This window comes from Pelodiscus sinensis, chromosome 14 (genome assembly GCF_052426305.1).
Source record: "Pelodiscus sinensis isolate ZL-2025 chromosome 14, ASM5242630v1, whole genome shotgun sequence".
Lineage (NCBI taxonomy): Eukaryota > Metazoa > Chordata > Testudines > Trionychidae > Pelodiscus > Pelodiscus sinensis.
In genome coordinates, this window is record NC_143065.1 from 34649232 (window position 1) to 34656681 (window position 7450).

The 7450-nt window shown below is 44.3% G+C and overlaps 1 long non-coding RNA gene across 1 annotated transcript; it reads left to right on the forward strand.

Moving 5' to 3' along the window:
• Positions 1-531: 531 nt before the first annotated feature.
• LOC142818266 (uncharacterized) lies at positions 532-6052 on the forward strand. The gene is made up of 4 exons (XR_012895651.2): positions 532-651; positions 1838-1882; positions 4983-5106; positions 5203-6052. It is a non-coding gene; the product is annotated as an uncharacterized LOC142818266 (long non-coding RNA).
• Positions 6053-7450: the final 1398 nt, after the last annotated feature.

Consider the following 7450-nt stretch of genomic DNA (forward strand, 5'->3'; position numbering starts at 1 on the left):
AGCATTCCTTTTTGATTCCCATTATTGCTGTGCTGTGTCAGTAGGTACTGAAGGGAAGAAGCATAACAAACTGAGAAGTGGAAATTTGCTATGCTTGAAATCAAGAAGACATTTGTGGGTATTATAATTTATTATTTAGCTTTGTGCATTTCTTTAGAGATTTCTTTGTTTAAAAGAATAAATTCTGTTTTAAAAACAATATTTTACATATTGTGGGAACACAGGCAATGCGAATTAGGGCTAAAACTGTCATCCTCTAGGCAGCTATGCACCCTTGCAACTCTGGGGTCCTGAATGAGAGTTCCACATGCTTACAGATTTCCACCTGCCCATGTAGAATCTGGGAGATGCCAATTCCATGTCTATCTCCATTTTTATCCCTAGAATCCTGCTGGGGAGCCACAGGATTCCAGGGGAGGGGAGACTAAAGTGTGTGGATCAGGGGGTGGGACTTCCCCTAGCATCATCACCTCCTCCTAGCTCCATGGGTAGCTCAACATTAACTTTCCCCAAGTTCCTTCCCTGGCTGCTACCGAGCAACTGCAGGGAGAGCCAGCTCCTGGCAGCACGAAGCTCAGCAAATGGAACCTCTTGAGATTCCCTGCTTGTCTCGTCTCGTCTCCATCCGTCATAAGTGATCTGCAAAAAGAGGTAAGTGGGGAGGTGGCAAAGTTGGCAGACAATACAAAATTACTCAAGATAATTAAGGTCAACATTGACTGAAAAGAGATATAAAGGGATTGCACAAACCTGGGTGACTGGGCAATAAAAGGGCAGATGACAATATGTGTTGATAAATGCAAAGTAAAACGTAACCCCAAGTATACATACAAAATGTGGGGATCTATATTAGCTGCTCAGGAGAGAGATCTTGGAGTCACTGTGGCTAGTTCTCTACAGACTTCTGCTCAGTGTGAAGCCACACTCAATAAAGCAAACAATGTGAGGAACCATTAGGAAAGGGAGAGAGAATAAGACTGAAAATATCATAAAGACGCTATATAAATGCACGGTACACCCACGCTTTGAATATTACGTGCATTTCTGATCATGTCAAAAACATTTATTAGAATTGGGACAGCTATAGATAAAGGCAACAAAAATGACAAAGGAGATAGAACAGCTTCTTTCTGAGGAGAGGCTAAAAAAGACTTTTTAGCTTGTAAAAGAGGGTGACTAAGGGGGAAAGCAGGTGTCAACCTACGAAATGAATAGGCAGCAGGCGTCAAACAAACAAAGAGAATTACTTCACACAGTGCGTGGTCCACCTGGGGAACTCATAGCCACTCTTGGCAGACAGAACACTGTGCGAGATGGACCTCCAGTCTAACCCACGATGGGCATTCTTATCCCCTGGGTTTCTCAAAGGAAGAGGGGTTATCTGGACCTAGGTTCTTTATCAGTCCAGCTAGCTATTGGCTATAGCAGAGAACTGGGAGTAAAGATTCTGGTTTGGCCATTCAGTCTAAGCACAACCTTGAGCAATTGACTAAAGGCCACTCCAAACCCCAATGAAGTCAATGGGAGACTTTCCACTGAACTTCAGTGCAGCAGGCCCTTTAAGTATAGCCCATCAGTATGGGCCGTGGAAAGTGAACTGAACTAGTTGGAGTCTCCAGGGTATCCCACTTGTTCTAGCAAATTGCCGCTTGCAAGCCAGAATGGCCCTCTCCGTACCTTTTCACTGGTTGCAGCGTCCTCTGAGTAGCTGTAATGCCAACAGGCAAAACCAAATTTGGGACCTCTGAGCTTAGTGCATGAATCTCTACAGCTTAAGCTAAAAGCTAGCTGGCTCTCAGCTCAGGCTGTAGAGCAAACTCATTTTCTCTCTCTCTAGGTGGTCTCAGTGCCATTAGATGGGATGGTGGACCACACCCAACAGGTATGTGGATTATTTAGGCATAATATATCCAAGCTAAAACACTTTCAGGGTGCTGAGAAGAAGGACTCTCAACATTTCGGATGAGTACCAGCTTATTAAAAAAGAGAAGAGGAGGCTTCAAGTTTGGCAGTCTTTATTTATTTTATTTTATTTTTAATGGTGTATCCAGGAGTAATGTAGATTCTCCACTTAGGAAGGAATAATCAGTTTCACACATTCAGAATGTGAAGTGACTGTCTAGCAATGAGTACTGCAATCTAGGGGTCATAGTGAACCACAAATTAAACATGAGTCAACAGTGTGACACTGTTGCAAAAAAAGCAAACATGATTCTGGGATGCATTAAGAGGAGTGTTCTGAGCACGACACTAGAAGTCATTCTTCCACTCTATCCTGCACTGATTAGGCCTCAGTTGGACTATTGTGTCCAGTTCTGGGAATCACATTTCAAGAAGGGTGCGGAGAAATTGGAGAAGGTACAGAGAAGATAAAAAAAAAAGATTAAAGATCAAGAAAATATGACCTATGAGGGAAGACTGAAAGAATTGGGCTTGTTTAGTTTAAAAAGAGAAGACTATGAGGGGACATGATAGCAGTTTTCAGGTATCTAAAAGGATGTTACAAGGAGGAGAGAGAAAAATTGTTCTCCTTGGCCTCTGATGATAGGGCAAGAAGCAATGGGCTTGAATTGCAGCAAGGAAGGTTTAGGTTGGACATTAGGAAAAAATTCCTAACTCTCAGGATGGTTAAACGATGGTATAAATTGCCTAGGGAGTTTGTGGAATCTCCATCACTAGAAATATTTAACAGCAGGTTGGATAGACATCTATCAGGGATGATCTAGATGGTGCTTGTTCCTGCCATGAGGGCAGGAGACTGGACTTGATGACCTCTCAAGGTCCCTTCCAGTTGTAGTATTCTATGATTGTATGATTCTATGTGTTTGGAACTCCTAGACATGGCCCGCATGCTCACACCTGAAGCTTTCCTAAGGTGTAACCCCATGGACAGTGCTTCACAGCTATGCTCCCCGGTGAGGCATAGCCAAGTCTTCAACATACCATATTGGTATATGTACAGGAAAGAGAACAAGGAAACACCAACATCACTTCCTCCCCTTTCGGAGTCACTTTAGAAAGACAAAATAAACTGAAGAAACAAAAACTGGTCTGGTAGCACTTTATAGACTAACAAAACATATAGATGGTATCAGGAGCTTTCGTGGGGATGGCTGAAGGAAGAGAGGTTCTAAACACTGTGACTACATCTAGACTGGCATGATTTTCCAGAAATGCTTTTAATGGAAAAGTTTTCCGTTAAAAACATTTTTGGAAAAGAGCGTCTAGATTGGCACGGATGCTTTTCCGCAAAAGCACTTTTTGTGGGAAAGCGTCTGTGCCAATCTAGACACGCTTTTGTGCAAAAAAGCCCCGATCGCCATTTTCGCGATCAGGTCTTTTTTGCGCAAAACAAATCTCAGCTGTCTACACTTGCCCTTTTGCTCAAAAGTTTTGCGCAAAAGGACTTTTGCCCGAATGGGAGCAGCATAGTATTTCCGCAAAAAGCAGTGATTTCTTACAGTAGCAAGTCAATGCTTTTGCGGAAATTCAAGTGGCCACTGTAGACAGCTGGCAAGTTTTTCCGGAAAAGTGGCTGATTTTTTTGAAAAACTGGGCAGTCTAGACACAGCCTGTGTGTGTAGAGATAGCAAATTTGAGTCAATGGGGAGTCTTTAAAGCATTGAGATCTACCTGCTCAGCTGACAGTAGCTCAGTGGAAAGCCTGCTGCGGAAAATGACCAGGATTCTTTCAGGATGCAATTGGCCCCGGGGCTCTCGAGAAAGTTAGCACTTGTGGCTATAATGAAACACCAGTGGTCTGATCCAACATTCCTCTTGTCAGCATGAACCCTATGTTTTTATCCAAAATGCATTTCAGAACTCAGTAAAACAAAACAACAGTTGAGGTTGCTGCCAAAGTGCCCAGCCTACTGTTCTTCTCATTTATAAACATACAAGTGGCAGATCGGTGTTCTGAGAATGAGGGTCAGGTGCATGACACCCCCCAAGTGATCACTTAAAAATCCTCTGCCAGGGTGCGTGCCATGGAGCATGAGAATATAAAAGAGAGAATGCCCAAGCAATAGTGAAGAGCTAGGAGGAAAGAAAGCTTTGTAATGGCTCTGGGAAAGGCAAGAGAACAGTATGGACACAGCTCATTATCTCTATGATCTCTCACTTCAAGGACCATGACCTTGTGCTGAAAGAAAAGCTGTTTCCCCTGAGTGGTCATGGTTGAGTTGGAAAGGCTGTGTGTTGAGTTGGTGCTCGTGAGCTTTTTAGCAATAATGGCATAAAATATGTATGGAAAGAGTTAGTGTAGATTCAGTGTACGGACAAATATCTCACATCAGTGGTGTTCAATGTATTCCTCACTGGTACGGCCCTGCTGCTGGGAAGAGCAAGGGGTGACCTCTTTGGGTACTTCTACACAGCAGTGTTATTTTGGAATAACTGCCATTATTCTGAAATAACAAAGAACGCATCTACACAATAGGCCGTTATTTAGAAATACTGTCAAGCTGGAGGACTTCTTACTCCAACTCCTGTAACCCTCATTTTATGAGGAGTAAGGGAAGTCAAAGGAAGAGTGCTCTTCCTTTGACTTCCTGCTGTGTAGACAGTGCTGAAAGCTGAGTTAAGCTATTTCGACTTAAGCTACACAATTGACGCATCTAAAATTCCGTGGCTTAATTCTACTTTAGCCCTGCTGTGACAATGTACCCTTTGTGACCCTCAGGCTAAGGACTTGTCAGCCTCGAGAGAAACTTTCAGAGCAAGCCAATGAATAAAGTATTCTGTTAGGGCTGAGCCACTTTAAACTGGGAAAATCCTCTCTAGTATACAGTAATTTATGTACCAAGGGATCCCCAAGGACTTTATAGACTTTATAAGTAAAGTATAAATCTTGAAATTACTTGCTCTATCACAAAAGTGCCAAAGAAAAGAGGTGCTAGCCTGCTATCTTGGCTGAATCTTGATGTGTTTTTAATTCTTCATTCCTTGTCTTACATTGCTTTGCAATGTTGTTGTTAAAACAGGTGTCACTTTCCACCCCAGAGATGGCTGCATTTCATGGAAGGACAAGGGAGAGGTTGAAGCACAGCCACTGTATATACAACCTAGATTGCAAAGTGCTTTAAGAGAAAAGGGCATGTGATAGATGTAAGACATGTAATTAATAATATTTGTATTATTAATATTTTGATATTTCATTCCGTGGATCTGTTCTTTCCATTCTATTGACTTCTCTCATTCCAGATTTTAGAAGATAATAATGAATACCCAAATATATGATTCCTGCTTAAACCAAGCACTGGCATTTTTCTGAACTGGGTGTAATCTAAATTGGAAAGGCAAATGGATATCTCTGGCAGAAGAAAAACCTGGCTCTGCTGTCATAGGCTTTACCAACTTTAGTCTAACAGAGAAGAATGTGTGTTGGCACCATTGTTTGGTTTCCACTTTCCATAGAAAATTAAAGACACATTTCCACCAGCTGTAGATTTGACGGATGATTTACAGACCAGAAGAAGACCATATAAACGTTGTAAATTCAGGACATAAGACTTTCTAGACTTAAGAGTTAGACTGCATCTTAACTACAAACACATACCTTCTAGTTCCATGCCATTTAAATACTACCTCATATGCTGCCTGTATTATCCACCTTTCCATTGTTATTCACCTGTCATTTCTTCTTGAAGATTTCTTACTACTATTGAGCAGATGAGCATTTGATTTAGAGTAATTGGGTTATTTGCATTTAAATGCAAACCCACTGAAATTAAGCTTTGGAGGGTCATGAAAATGGGTGACAGTCTGTTTGCTCAGCTCTACTCTGAGAACCGCTGTTATCTGCACTTCCTTCGTGAGTCCCACAGGCCAGATACCTGGCTTCAGATGTTCCCCTTGGAACTTTAAGTTTATGGAAACTGAAACTTTCAGGACAATTGTGTAGAATTTGATTTGCTTCAAGCTTCGGTGAACCAACCCCTTCTTCCCCTTTTAGATCTGAAACATCATTTCAGACTGACTACACACCATGGGTGTCATTAATTGATTGACAGATTTATTGAGGCATAAGCTTTCATGGGCAAAGCCCGTGGTCCCCAACCCGGGTGCGCCGCGCGTGCCTGGCCCCGGCGCTGGCCCCGGCCTTGGCCCCGCCCCCGGGGGCACTGCGCGTGCCCTTGCCGGCTCCGGCGCTGGCCTTGGCCCCGCCCCCGCCCCCGGGGGCACCGTGCGTGCCCTGGCCCCGGCGCCAGCCCCGGCCTTGGCCCCGCCCCCGGGGGCACTGCGCGTGCCCTTGCCGGCTCCGGCGCCGGCCTTGGCCCCGCCCCCGGGGGTGCCGTGCGTGCCCTGGCCCCGCCCCTCCCCGGCCTTGGCCCCGTCCCCGGGCGTGCGGCGCTTACGGGGGGAGCGCCGGCCCTGGGCGCGTGGCTATGGGGGGGGGCCCCGGCCCCGGGCGTGTGGCTATGGGGGGCCCCGCCCCTGGGCATGCGGCTGGGGGGGGCCGCCCCCGGGCGGGCAAGTGTCCCCGCCCCCTGGCACCCGGCGGGCGAACGGCCACGCCCCCTGGCGCCCGACAACCTGAAAAGGTTGGGGACCACTGGGCAAGGCTTATGCATGCATCTGACAAAGTGGGTCTTTGCCCACGAAAGCTTATGCCTCAATAAATCTGTTAGTCTATAAGGTGCCACAGGACTCCTCGTTGCTTTTGCAGATCCAAACTAACACGGTTACCCTTCTGATAATTAAAGATTGATGATCTACTATCTGAAAGCTGTCTTTCTCATAGTCAGTCTAAGTGTTCCAGCTGGAGGAATGTTTTCTGTTCTGTTCAAGCTAAGATATTATAAGGGACTGCAAGTCCTTTACAGTATATTTTTTCTCCTGCTAGTTCTCAGAACTAGAAACCTAACTGCTTCAGTTTCTGCAGCCAGGACATAGAGGAAGAAACTCCAAGTGAAGGTGGAGGGTCCACAACTTAAATGGAAAAAAATAGTATACAAAACTGATCTCTCTCATCTAGAATTATAAACATTTATCGTAGTGGTCTCCAAAGGAATGCACAGGATAAAACCTTGCGCCTTTCACAAGTAAGGGTACCCCAAAGTTACATGAGTTTGAAATGCCATTTATGGTCAAAAAAGGCTAAAGCTTTTTTTTTTCCAGTTAAAACTGAGTTCCACATAGAGAGTGAGAAACTAATGCATGCACAACAAACTCCCCTTAATTAATAAACTTCCCTTAATTAATTAGTTCAGTAATTCATTAATTATGTTGACTAGAGTATGTCTTTAGCTCCCCTTGGAGGATCATCACAAATAAATGCCACTTCCTCAAGCTAAGTAAATTTACTGGGTCCATTGACAAGTTCTATGGGCCTTATTTGAATGGGATGTGTTTTGGAGCATACATGACCAAATAGGCATATGTGTTGCCTGTACAAGTAAGAAATCATACATATTTAATAAAAAAAGGTTGCGGTTTCTCAAAATTAGAG